We start from the raw sequence: 12,398 nt of genomic DNA, 5'->3' as shown, positions 1-12,398 counted from the left end.
ACTTCTGATTTATCTTATTGAGAGCTCTGTAATCGATACAAGTCCGTAACCCTCCATCCTTCTTGGCCACGAAGAAGAAGCTGGAAGCAGCAGGGGAGGTAGATGGGCGGATGTATCCTTGAGCCAGCGCCTCCCTGATGTAATCCTCCATGGCCTTCTCCTCCAGGACGGATAAGGGATAAATCCATGCCCTTGGCACTGGTTCACCAGGCAGCAGATCTATAGCACAGTCCCACGGCCGGTGTGGAGGCAGCTTGGAGGCCCGCTTAGAGCAGAAGACAACGCTGAAGGGGGCGTAGCATTTGGGTATGGAGATGGACTGGTTCTCGACAGGGCTTTCAACGGATGTGGAGTAGACTGGTAGTGGTTCGGGGGGATGTTCCGCTGGAACAGGACAGCCGGAGATACATGATTGAAAGCAGGCTTCGCCCCACTTCAGGATTTCTCCGGTCTTCCAGGAGATCACCGGGTTGTGCTGCTCCAACCATGGGCGCCCTAAGATGACGTCAGCGGTGGAATCCTCCAGAACCAGCAGATGGATGTCCTCGTGGTGAAGGAATCCAGTTTGAAGAGAGATAGGGCCCAAGCAGTGGCGTACATATTTCTTGCTTAGCGGCCTGCCGGTGATTGCGTGGCCGTGGTAGGGAGCATGAGCTGACGGCAGAGGGTGCCGGAGATGTAGTTGCCGGCTGACCCAGAATTGAGGAGGGCAGAAACTGGAAGAGATACATCAGCCGCAGTAAGTGTCACAACAGTGGTGAGTGGTTTCATTTGATATTGTGAGGGAAGGATGGCACTTACCATGGGACGAGGAGGATGAACGGGGCATCCAGCTATGGTATGCCCCGAAGCTGCACAGCACAGACACAGATTCTGGGCCAGCCGTCTTTGATTCAGATTCAGATTCAGATTCAACTTTATTGTCATTGCACATGTGGGCACAAGGCAACGAAATACAGTGGACAGGGGAAGAGATAACAGCAAAACATTAGGAAAGAGAGGAGAAAAAAACCCAGCACCCAGACTGTGCTCCTATGGGAGCACCGTTTGAGAACAGTAAAAACACCACAGCACAAATGCACATATCAATACACCATAAACACACGACTAGCAACTGGGGATGGAAATTTGGGGGGTCGAGGTGATCCAGTCCAGGCAATCAGCATCCGGTCCAACAGCCATTATAGCGCTGGTCACAGGCCCGCTTGCCAGACTGGCGGAACAAAGCGGCGAAGGCGAGGGATGGGGGTGTGGGGTGAGTGCATATCTGTATATGTGTAAGAGTTTGTGTATTTGTAGGCCTGGAGAATTGCGATTCTCTCTAGATGCCTCAGTCTGCAGATTATACCGCGTCACAGCAAGTTGCCATGGAGACAGCCTTGGTCAGGTCCTAGACAGAGTCAACAATCAACAGGTGTGGGGGGAAACGGGTGAGGAACGCAGAGTCTCTCGCTGCCGTGCTTTCCAAGGAGAAATTTGTTTTCCAGCCAAGGCCAAGCCAAGGCCAAGCTGGTAGTGGAGCCGAAAGAAGATAAGATACCAGTTGTTTTGGTCTAGTAGCCACATTCCAATTTAACGGTCACTATGATTGTCCCTTTTGGTCTCCAAATCCTCCAATTTCCCTTCCAAAGCCGTGAGATTCACCGTGATGTTATCCATATTGCGGTAAATAGTCTCAGTCTCAATGCTGACCGTTCTGCCCACTGCTTCAATCATGACGGGCAGCCTTATGAGGCTTTGAACAGCTGTTCCCGTCTTCTTAATTTTCCGATAACCCAGGGCAAAGCCTAATCCAATCAGCAGAAGACCTGTTATCATGGTTCCGAATAGGTAGATGTCTTCAATGTCCTCCACAGAAAGAGCCGCCAGACACACGACCCGCCAATTCGCCCACGCGTCCATCGTGTAGCCATCTGCAAACGTTCCGGCAGGGCAGTCAGGTTCCCCCGAACCCAAGCTTCTCGTCGAGAAGATGGTGTCAATTGTGTTGAGAGACCAATTTATCAAATCCATGTTTCAGTTTAGGATAGTTTTGTCACGCTGCCAGTCTTTGTTTTCCTGGGTGTTCCCTAGTGAGCTCACTTCCCCTTAGGCACTTCACCATAGGCACTTTAATTCCGCTAGTCTGGTTGTGTCTTCACAGTAATTGCACTCCAATTAGAATCGCACAGGTGTTGACAATACTCTGTCATTAGTTTCCCTATATAGAGCTGTCTTTCTCTGTTGTCATCATGGAGTCCTTACCCTATGTGTCTCATGCTTTCGTTCCCCCGAGACTTCCTCTACCTTCTCATTCTTCCGAGTTCCCCGTTTCATCCGGTTCCCTCTTTTGGTTACGTTTGTCTCTCATGACTGTTTATTTTTGTAGTTACCCCTCTGTTTAAATAAAACCCTTACCTGCATTTGGATCTACCCTCTCTTTGTGTTTTCCCAAACCCAACCGTGACAGAAGGACTCCATCATGCCTAGATCCAGCGGTGTGAGATTTCGAATCGTTTCCCCAGCCACCATGGAGGAACGGAGGGGGAGATTCCGGAACTTAACCACCCTTCATCAAGAGGGAAGGGAGGTGGGTGGCCTGGCGCAATTGTTTTGGACTTTGGCAGTCGGGTTAGGTTACAATGATGCAGCACTAAAGGATTGGTTTAATAATTGCCTGGATGATCCTTTACCTCAATGGGAGATGAAGGGGTTAGAGATCCTGGACTTTTGGGGGTTTACCAATTACCTGCACCATCGTGCTCAGTGGGATGCAACAACCACACCAGAGTTTCCAGACAAGGCTGCCAGCTCAGCCCCACAACCCAAGATGGCCACCAGCCCAGCCCCACAGCCCAAGATGGCCGCCAGCCTAGCGCCATAGCTCAAGATGGCCGCCAGCCCAGCACCACAGCACAAGATGGCCGACTCAACGCCACCGACTCTCCATCGTAGAGGGCGGAGGAGGAGACAGGCAGCTACTGTTCCTCAGGACCCGGAGAACGTTCCCGAGCGGGGGGCTGCCGTCCATGAGGCCATTCCCGATGCGGTGCCCGCTGCTGTTCCGGAGGCGGTGGCCGAGGCTGTTCCCGATGCGGTGCCCGCTGCTGTTCCGGAGGCCGAGGCGGTGGCCGAGGCCGTTCCCGATGCGGTTCCCGTTGCTGTTCTGGAGGCCGAGGCGGTGCCCGCTGCTGTTCCGGAGGCCGAGGCGGTGGTCGAAGCCGTTCCCGATGCGGTTCCCGTTGCTGTTCCGGAGGCCGGGGCGGTGGCCGAGGTCGTTCCCGATGCGGTGCCCGCTGCTGCTCCGGAGGCCGAGGCTGTTCCCGAGGCGGTGCCTGATGCAGTTCCCGAGGCGGTGCCCGATGCAGTTCCCGAGGCGGTGGCCGATGCTGTTCCCGAGGCGGTGCCCGATGCAGTTTCCGAGGCGGTGCCCGAGGCAGTTCCCGAGGCGGTGCCCGAGGCAGTTCCCGAGGCGGTGCCCGATGCAGTTCCCGAGGCGGTGCCCGATGCTGTTCCCGAGGCGGTGCCCGATGCTGTTCCCGAGGCGGTGCCCGATGCTGTTCCCGAGGCGGTGCCCGATGCTGTTCCCGAGGCGGTGCCCGATGCAGTTCCCGAGGCGGTGCCCGATGCTGTTCCCGAGGCGGTGCCCGATGCTGTTCCCGAGGCGGTGCCCGATGCAGTTCCCGAGGCGGTGCCCGATGCTGTTCCCGAGGCGGTGCCCGAGGCTGTTCCCGAGGCGGTGCCCGATGCAGTTCCCGAGGCGGTGCCCGATGCAGTTCCCGAGGCGGTGCCCGATGCTGTTCCCGAGGCGGTGCCCGATACAGTTCCCGAGGCGGTGCCCGATGCTGTTCCCGAGGCGGTGCCCGATGCAGTTCCCGAGGCGGTGCCCGATGCAGTTCCCGAGGCGGTGCCCGATGCAGTTCCCGAGGCGGTGCCCGATGCAGTTCCCGAGGCGGTGCCCGATGCTGTTCCCGAGGCGGTGCCCGATGCAGTTCCCGAGGCGGTGCTCGATGCTGTTCCCGAGGCGGTGCTCGATGCTGTTCCCGAGGCGGTGCTCGATGTTGTTCCCGAGGCGGTGCCCGATGCGGTTCCCGAGGCGATGCCCGAGGCGGTGCCCGAGGCTGTTCCCGAGGCGGTGCCCGATGCTGTTCCCGAGGCGGTGCTCGATGCAGTTCCCGAGGCGGTGCCCGATGCAGTTCCCGATGCTGTTCCCGAGGCGGAGCCCGATGCTGTTCCCGAGGCGGTGCCCGATGCTGTTCCCGAGGCGGTGCCCGATGCTGTTCCCGAGGCGGTGCCCGATGCTGGTCCCGAGGCGGTGCCCGATGCAGTTCCCGAGGCGGTGCCCGATGCAGTTCCCGAGGCGGTGCCCGATGCAGTTCCCGAGGCGGTGCCCGATGCTGTTCCCGAGGCGGTGCCCGATGCTGTTCCCGAGGCGGTGGCCGATGCAGTTCCCGAGGCGGTGCCCGATGCTGTTCCCGAGGCGGTGCCCGATGCAGTTCCCGAGGCGGTGCCCGATGCTGTTCCCGAGGCGGTGCCCGATGCAGTTCCCGAGGCGGTGCTCGATGTTGTTCCCGAGGCGGTGCTCGATGTTGTTCCCGAGGCGGTGCCCGATGCAGTTCCCGAGGCGGTGCCCGATGCAGTTCCCGAGGCGGTGCCCGATGCTGTTCCCGAGGCGGTGCTCGATGCTGTTCCCGAGGCGGTGCTCGATGTTGTTCCCGAGGCGGTGCCCGATGCAGTTCCCGATGCAGTTCCCGAGGCGGTGCCCGATGCAGTTCCCGAGGCGGTGCCCGATGCTGTTCCCGAGGCGGTGCTCGATGTTGTTCCCGAGGCGGTGCTCGATGTTGTTCCCGAGACGGTGCCCGATGCAGTTCCCGAGGCGGTGCCCGATGCAGTTCCCGAGGCGGTGCCCGATGCTGTTCCCGAGGCGGTGCTCGATGCTGTTCCCGAGGCGGTGCTCGATGTTGTTCCCGAGGCGGTGCCCGATGCAGTTCCCGATGCAGTTCCCGAGGCGGTGCCCGATGCAGTTCCCGAGGCGGTGCCCGATGCAGTTCCCGAGGCGGTGCCCGATGCTGTTCCCGAGGCGGTGCTCGATGTTGTTCCCGAGGCGGTGCTCGATGTTGTTCCCGAGGCGGTGCCCGATGCAGTTCCCGAGGCGGTGCCCGATGCAGTTCCCGAGGCGGTGCCCGATGCTGTTCCCGAGGCGGTGCCTGATGCAGTTCCCGAGGCGGTGCTCGATGCTGTTCCCGAGGCGGTGCCCGAGGCTGTTCCCGAGGCGGTGCCCGATGCAGTTCCCGAGGCGGTGCCCGATGCTGTTCCAGAGGCGGTGCTCGATACAGTTCCCGAGGCGGTGACCACAAGGCCGTGGTGGTCTTCTACTCCGCCCTGGGGGACTCTGGCGGTGACCACGAGGACGTGGTGGTCGTCCGCTCCACCCTGGGGGACTCGGGCGGTGACCACGAGGACGTGGTGGTCGTCCGCTCCGCTCTGGGGGACTCCGGCGGTGACCATGAGGACGTGGTGGTCTTCTGCTCCGCCCTGGTGGACTCCGGCCTCGACCACAAAGACGTGGTGGTCTTCCGCTCCGCCCTGGAGGGCTTTGACTTTGACCACAAGGCCGTGGTGGTCTTCCGCTCCGCCCTGGTGGTCGCCGGCCTCGACCACAAAGATGTGGTGGTCATCTGCTCCGTCCTGGTGGACGCCTCAACATGCCCTTCATGGACTTATGTTTTGTGTTTTTTGAGTTCTGTTTCTGTCTGTTCCTTTTAGTTTAGTCTGGCCCTCCTTCCCTCCCCCTGAGCCTCCACCTGTCCGCCTCCCTCCTGGACTCCTTGTTTTGTGTTGCACCTTTCCATTTCTCCTGGTTGCTCCTGTCCCTGTTTTCTGTCCCTCCGTCCCTCCCCCTGGTCCGCCGCCGTTCCACCTCCCTCCTGCCTCTTTTTCTGTTGGGGTTTTCCTGGGTTTAGGTGGAGCATCTGGTAGCTGCTCCGTAGGGAGGGGGTAATGTCACGCTGCCAGTCTTTGTTTTCCTGGGTGTTCCCTAGTGAGCTCACTTCCCCTTAGGCACTTCACCATAGGCACTTTAATTCCGCTAGTCTGGTTGTGTCTTCACAGTAATTGCACTCCAATTAGAATCGCACAGGTGTTGACAATACTCTGTCATTAGTTTCCCTATATAGAGCTGTCTTTCTCTGTTGTCATCATGGAGTCCTTACCCTATGTGTCTCATGCTCTCGTTCCCCCGAGACTTCCTCTACCTTCTCATTCTTCCGAGTTCCCCGTTTCATCCGGTTCCCTCTTTTGGTTACGTTTGTCTCTCATGACTGTTTATTTTTGTAGTTACCCCTCTGTTTAAATAAAACCCTTACCTGCATTTGGATCTACCCTCTCTTTGTGTTTTCCCAAACCCAACCGTGACAAGTTTAGGATAGCAATGCAGAGAGAGTCTCTCAAAGTAGACGAGACAAGAGAAACAGGCGAAGCAGGGAAGACAGGGAGGAGAGGAAAGAAATGCGACCGCCTCCGTTGAGAGCTTTTCCCTTATTGACGCTCCCCCATAGTGAGGTGGTAGGAATCCACGAGCATGGGTTCGCTGGCTGGTTCTGGGGAGCTGACGTTCTCTGGTCGGCAGAGCGGTGTGGAGGAATGTGCCTGGCCCTGGTGCTCTTCTAAGCACGACTGCATACGAGTGGCGAAGCGGATGGACAGCTGGATGAATCGCCCGAGGTCGATGGTATCCTCGTATGCAGCGAGATGCAACCGCACTCTGGGATCCAGTCCTTGACGATAGGTAGTGAGCAGGGCCTGTTCGTTCCACCCACTGGAGGCCGCCAGAGTTCTGAACTGCAAGGCATAATCATTGACAGACATTTTCCCTTGTTTTAAGTTGTAAAGTCTCTCACCTATTGAGGAGTCCCAGGCAGGTTTGCCGAAAACTTCCCGGAAGTGTTCGATGAAGCTAGAATATGGCTGGGTTACAGGATTATTCTGGGTCCAGAGAGAGTCTGCCCACTGCAATGCCTTGCCTTGTAACTGGGAAATTATAAAGGCTACCTTGGATCGGTCCGTTGGATATGAGAGCAGTTGCATCTCCAGGACCAGTGAACACTGAAGCAGGAAACCGCTGCATTCCTCCGCCGAACCAGAGTAGAGCGCTGACTTGGCCATGGGACTGGCGTGCACGGCAGGTGAAGGAGAGATGACGGGGTTAGCGGAAGTGCTTGCTGCTGGTGGTGATGTGGGTGCTGACATGAGTGTCAGACAGAGTGCGTCAACCAGTTCCTGGTAGGGGTCCGTGAGGCTCATGCTTGCGTCTCTCTGTGCTGGTCCGGTCATCTGTTACGGATCACTTGGAGACAGAGGAGTAACAGATGAAGTAGATGTTTATTTTAAGACACAAGCAGAGGAGCAGGTGGTGAGGAGTGGATGGGAGTTGGGATCCCTGCCGGGAAGGAGGTGAACACACACACACACACTGTTGGGGTTTGGAGGAGTCTTCGGGAATAATCCTTGGAGAGAAGATGAAGGCGAAGTAATCCTTAGAGTATATCCTTGGAGAGAAGATAAAGAGGAGTTAGTCCTTATAGTTTGCGCAGATTAATGATCTTGTCGCGAATGTGACCGTACAATGACTGGGTACATGTGTGTGGCTTTTATAGTGCTGTGATGGCTGGCAGGTGATGAGGATCAGGTGGTGATGGTTAGAATTCAGTTGAGGGTGTGCGCCGTGATTGTGTAGAGGTGGAACCTGGCGTGTTTGTAACACTGCACATGACCAATTGGCTCATTGTTTGTCGTGGTAATCAAATCAAAACTCTGTCAAAATGCAGCTTTTCCCGAAGCATTGGGAATGTTTAATAACTCCCCACGCTCACATTTCTCCCTGATGCTCTGCATGGTCAACTGTCACCTGTATGATAATGCATGTACCGTGTGTATATATATTTTTATAGCCTATAATCATTATTATCAGTATATCATACAGTAGCCTATGTGTGTTCTGCGCGTATATGGGCACAATAAAAAGAAAAAAATGGAATGAGACCGACCCTGACCCAAGCCCGATTTGTGAAAAAAAATGGCTAGAGCCCGGCACGGGGGGACCCGACAGACTTGCAGACCTCTAGTGCGCATGGATTGTGACAAAGTTCAGGGTGTGGTGAATTGGCCAAACCCAGATTTCTGCAAGGCCTTGTAGAGGTTTCTAGGCTTTGCCAATTTTTACCGGTGATTTGTTTGCAATTTCAGCCAGCTAGCCACCCCTTTGACTGCCTTACCCTCTATCAAGACTGCTTTCAGGTGGTCCAGTGCAGCAGAAGCTTCTTCGTTCCAGCTCCCGGCAGTTTGTGGTGGAAGTTGAAGTGGTCCTATCCAAGTGTTCCCTCAAATCCTTGCACATATTTTTCTCACCATTTGTCTCCAGCCGAGTGTAATTATGACATTGGTAACAGAGAGTTGTTGACAGTCAAGCTTGCCTTGGAGGAGTGGTGTCACTGGTTGAAGGGTTCAGGGGTTCCTTTTGTTATTTGGACCAACCACAAGAATTTTGAATATATCAAGTCTGCCAAAAGATTAAACTCTCAGCAGACCCGGTGGGATTTTTCTATTTCTTACCGTCCAGGTTCTAAAAATATCAAACAGAACGCATTTATCCCTTATTTTTGATAATTCAGAGCGGCCAGGTTTTTTTTTTTTTATCCCATTGTGATGCAGAAGGTTTTTATTTTTGCGGTCACCTGGGAGATCAAGTACACACGGCCTCTCAAGGGGTAATGTCCCCATCCAGATGCCCACTGGGTCATTTGTTTGTGCCAGAGTGTTTAAGGTCAGAAGTTATCTGATGGCGTCATTATTCCAAGGTAGCCTGCCCAGTGGCGGTTCTACATTGAAATACACCCTGGGCGAGACCCCTTTCGAGCGCCCCCCCCCCCCCACACACACACACACAAAAAATAGCAAACAAAGTTCTGCACAAACAGCAATATTTTATTATAACAACTGTTTTCATATGATGTGATATCATTGCATGCATGTTTCCAATTTGCCATTCCTGCACTTGTTAAATTGATGTTCCTCTTGGAAAACAATTTACAGCAGAAGCAAAAGAGGCTGTTGTTCTTAATTGAAGAAATCAGCCATCTTCTTGCCATCTTTTCACCACTTACTAATGTCTTCTTAAAATATTAGTGGTGGCAACTTCTCACATTACTCTCATTCCTACGGAAAACAAAGCCAGGTGGCACTTTACTTGGTCCTCTGTGAACCAGCTCAGTCCGAATCCTGTCAGTCAGATGTGAGGGCCAGTGGGGCTCAGTGGGGGTTCAGCTCCAGGCATTTCTATCAGACAGCATATTGGCATATTACTCAAAACACATAGCAGTGAAAAAACACAGTCCTACTCATAAATTATCAGAAATATTAAAATTACATTAAATTGCAGTTGTCTTGTAGCCCACACACACACACACATACACACACACACGATATGCACACCTGAAAGCTCATGCTGGGTAGAAGTAGAGGCAAAGAGGTCTTCATCCTCAATATCAGATATTTGTGGAGACATATTTGTAGCGGAGGAGGTGGTTGGCTCATCCTGACCAGTGGTAGAGGACGCTCCAAAATATTTTAGAAGTGCCCCTGAAATTGCAATTTAACTGCATTTGAAATCAAAAGACCATAGGATAATGTTTTATAAAGCTAAAACAGCCTAGGGTCAAATTGACTCAAAACATAATAGAAGGGTTACATAAACATGCTCTTACACACTAAATGTCTGTCATTACACGCTATATCCTCCTAGACCCGAAAAAAAAACAACATTTATTTATTTCATTTTTTCCCCCCATGTCATCACATTTTTTAGAGCATAGAAACAAATAGTAAAACAAATACATTGAAAAATTATATTTTATTCACGTTATGCTATGGTCACTGGGACTCAGTTGTTTAAAAAATAAAATGACTTTAAATTATATGTTTAGGCAAAAACAAAAACTTTTTGGGTTTCAGGATATTTTTCAACCAAAATTTGTATATCAATCTAACTTTTCATGGAGGTACCATTAGGTTACTGCCTCAAATTATAGGCATGACACACTTTTAAAGCATCATAGCAAAAATGCTAACAAAGAGTTATACCCACCACCAATTAACATTAGCCCTTCATTCATGAAATGGATACTGTAATCATACAGAGACAATAGTTGCATACCTTTATCTTTTGCTCGTTTCTCCTCTTCTTCTTTTCCGAAATTGGGCACCTGGCTTTGACCTTTTCTTCTCCATCTCTGTTTATTTGGCACTCGACAATCAACAGATTTCCCATCCCCCCAACTGTCACTCAGGACCAGAAGTCAGGACTAAACCAATTCACCTTGATGACCGCATAATCGTTTTGTATTACCTAGTTTCATTTGCAGGAACTATAGGCCTGTATATAGGCCTGTATTATAACATTATGAATGAAATGTGCGTTATTTGGAAGAAAGTCGGGGTGTGTGACTGACTTTAGCCTATTATTAATTATATTACTAGTGTGGATCCCCCGTCCCTGTCCACCCCCGCCCTGTCCGTTCCATTTGAGAGAGACCCAGAGGTGAAATGTCGCACGCGCCTCTCGCCCCACTCCCTTACACTTCTCTCACAACACAAAGCTTCAGTGGATATTTTCAGCAAGCAGGGGCGCCAGCAGCTGCAGGGAGCGCCAATTTGCCAATTCCACACACAGTGAAATGATATAAATGACGAAAAAACCGCTTCGCGACACAGAGGATTTTTTGTTTATCTACTCGTGCTGCCGCCCCCAATGTGTCCCGAAAAAATGACGCCCCGGGCGGCTGCCCGGTTCGCCCGTGCCTAAAACCGCTACTGAGCCTGCCATCCTTGAGTTGATTGTATGGTTTTGGTGGCCAACCATGGCTCGTGACATTAGTTTTATTTTGTAATGGCTTGCTCTGTCTGTGCTGTTTCCAAGTCTTCCAGTCAACCCCCTTCTGGACTCCTTCAGCTGTTGTTAGTTCCTTCGAGACCCTGGACCCACATTTCATTAGATTTGTTTCAGGTCTCCCACCCTCACAGATAAACACGATGGTTTTGACTGTGGTAGACCAGTTCTCGAAGGCAATTCATTTCATTGCTCTGCCTAAATTACCTTCTGCCAGAGAAACATACATGGCCTCCCAATGGACGTGGTCTCTGACAGGGGGCCTCAGTTTGTTTCCAAATTTTGGAGAGAGTTTTGTAAATTGTTGGAGGTGACTGTTAGTCTTTCTTTTGGGTTTCATCCCAAGAGTAAGGGACAGACAGAGAGGGCCAACCAAGATTTATAATGAATGTTGTCTTCTCAGAACCCCTCCTCTTGGAGCCAGCAGCTCTCATGGGTTGAGCATGCACATAACTCGTTACCAGTCTCAGCTACTGGCCTATCACCTTTTGAGTGTAGTTTACGGTACCAACCAGTGGAGTGCGAAGTCGCGGTTCCCTCTGCCCATGCATTTGTCCATAGATGCTGATGCACCTGGACCATAGCCAGACTGACCCACCTTCAGTTGCACCAAGGTTCAGACCGATCGCCACCGGTTGAAGCCTCCCATCTACGTTGTGGGTCAAAAAGAGTTGCTTTCATCTAAGAATATTCCTCTCCGATCTGTCAGTAATGAGCTTGCTCCCAAATTTATTGGCCCATTTACTGTCTCCAAAACTATTAGTCCAGTGGAGTAAAGGAAAATTGATCCCGTATTTAATTCATTCAAATTAAAGATGTTTTTCATTCAGCCATTCATCTGCCAGTCACGGTCCCGGTGGATTTATTCCACATTTACCTTGGACTCACCTGCACTGGGTTCGAGATTCTTCACTTCAAGAGCGTGCTGACTGTTATCCGCTATGGTTCATGATTGCGGTCATCTTCCATCTCGTCTCACTGCTTGTTGTTTCTCAATTAACCTAATTGGCACTCGCACTTGGATCTCGAGACTTCTCATTGTGACAGAATATCTCTTTGGATTTGAGACTTTAGTCTTTTCAACTTTACAGATATTCTTTATGCACCAAGAGTTTGTAACTCTCCAAATAGAAAGGGAAAATTGAAATCGCATCATATGCATATGACCCTTTAAAATGTAATTTCTTTCTGGTGCAAATCTGAATTTTCAGCAGACATGGGGACTTGTGACTTGGTGACTTGGACTCGAGTTGACTCGAGTCGCTATTTTTAGGACTTGAGACTTGACTCGGACTTGGAAGTTAAAGACTCGGGACTTGACTTGACTTGAGACACGATGACTTGAATGACTTGAGTGTTAATCACATCATGTTTTCAGTTTGAATATAAAATATATAAATTATTTTTTTAAATAGAGTTGATTACTCAGCTGGAGCGCAGGCTGAGAATAGCGTCATGACTGGATCAGGACACAATC

General features: G+C 51.9%; 1 protein-coding gene and 1 long non-coding RNA gene across 2 annotated transcripts in view; both read right to left on the bottom strand.

Annotated features, from left to right (window-relative positions):
- The window catches only part of myo3b (myosin IIIB), a 154,060-nt gene that overhangs the window by 19,820 nt on the left and 121,842 nt on the right, over positions 1-12,398 (bottom strand). The gene's annotated exons all lie outside the window — the stretch shown is intronic.
- On the bottom strand, positions 8,947-9,775 carry LOC113053535 (uncharacterized). The gene is made up of 3 exons (XR_003277237.1): positions 9,741-9,775; positions 9,469-9,615; positions 8,947-9,312 (listed from the first exon to the last, which is right to left on the bottom strand). It is a non-coding gene; the product is annotated as an uncharacterized LOC113053535 (long non-coding RNA).

The sequence above is a fragment of the Carassius auratus genome, chromosome 34 (genome assembly GCF_003368295.1).
Source record: "Carassius auratus strain Wakin chromosome 34, ASM336829v1, whole genome shotgun sequence".
Taxonomy (NCBI): domain Eukaryota; kingdom Metazoa; phylum Chordata; class Actinopteri; order Cypriniformes; family Cyprinidae; genus Carassius; species Carassius auratus.
This window is presented reverse-complemented; position numbering and strand designations above follow the sequence as displayed.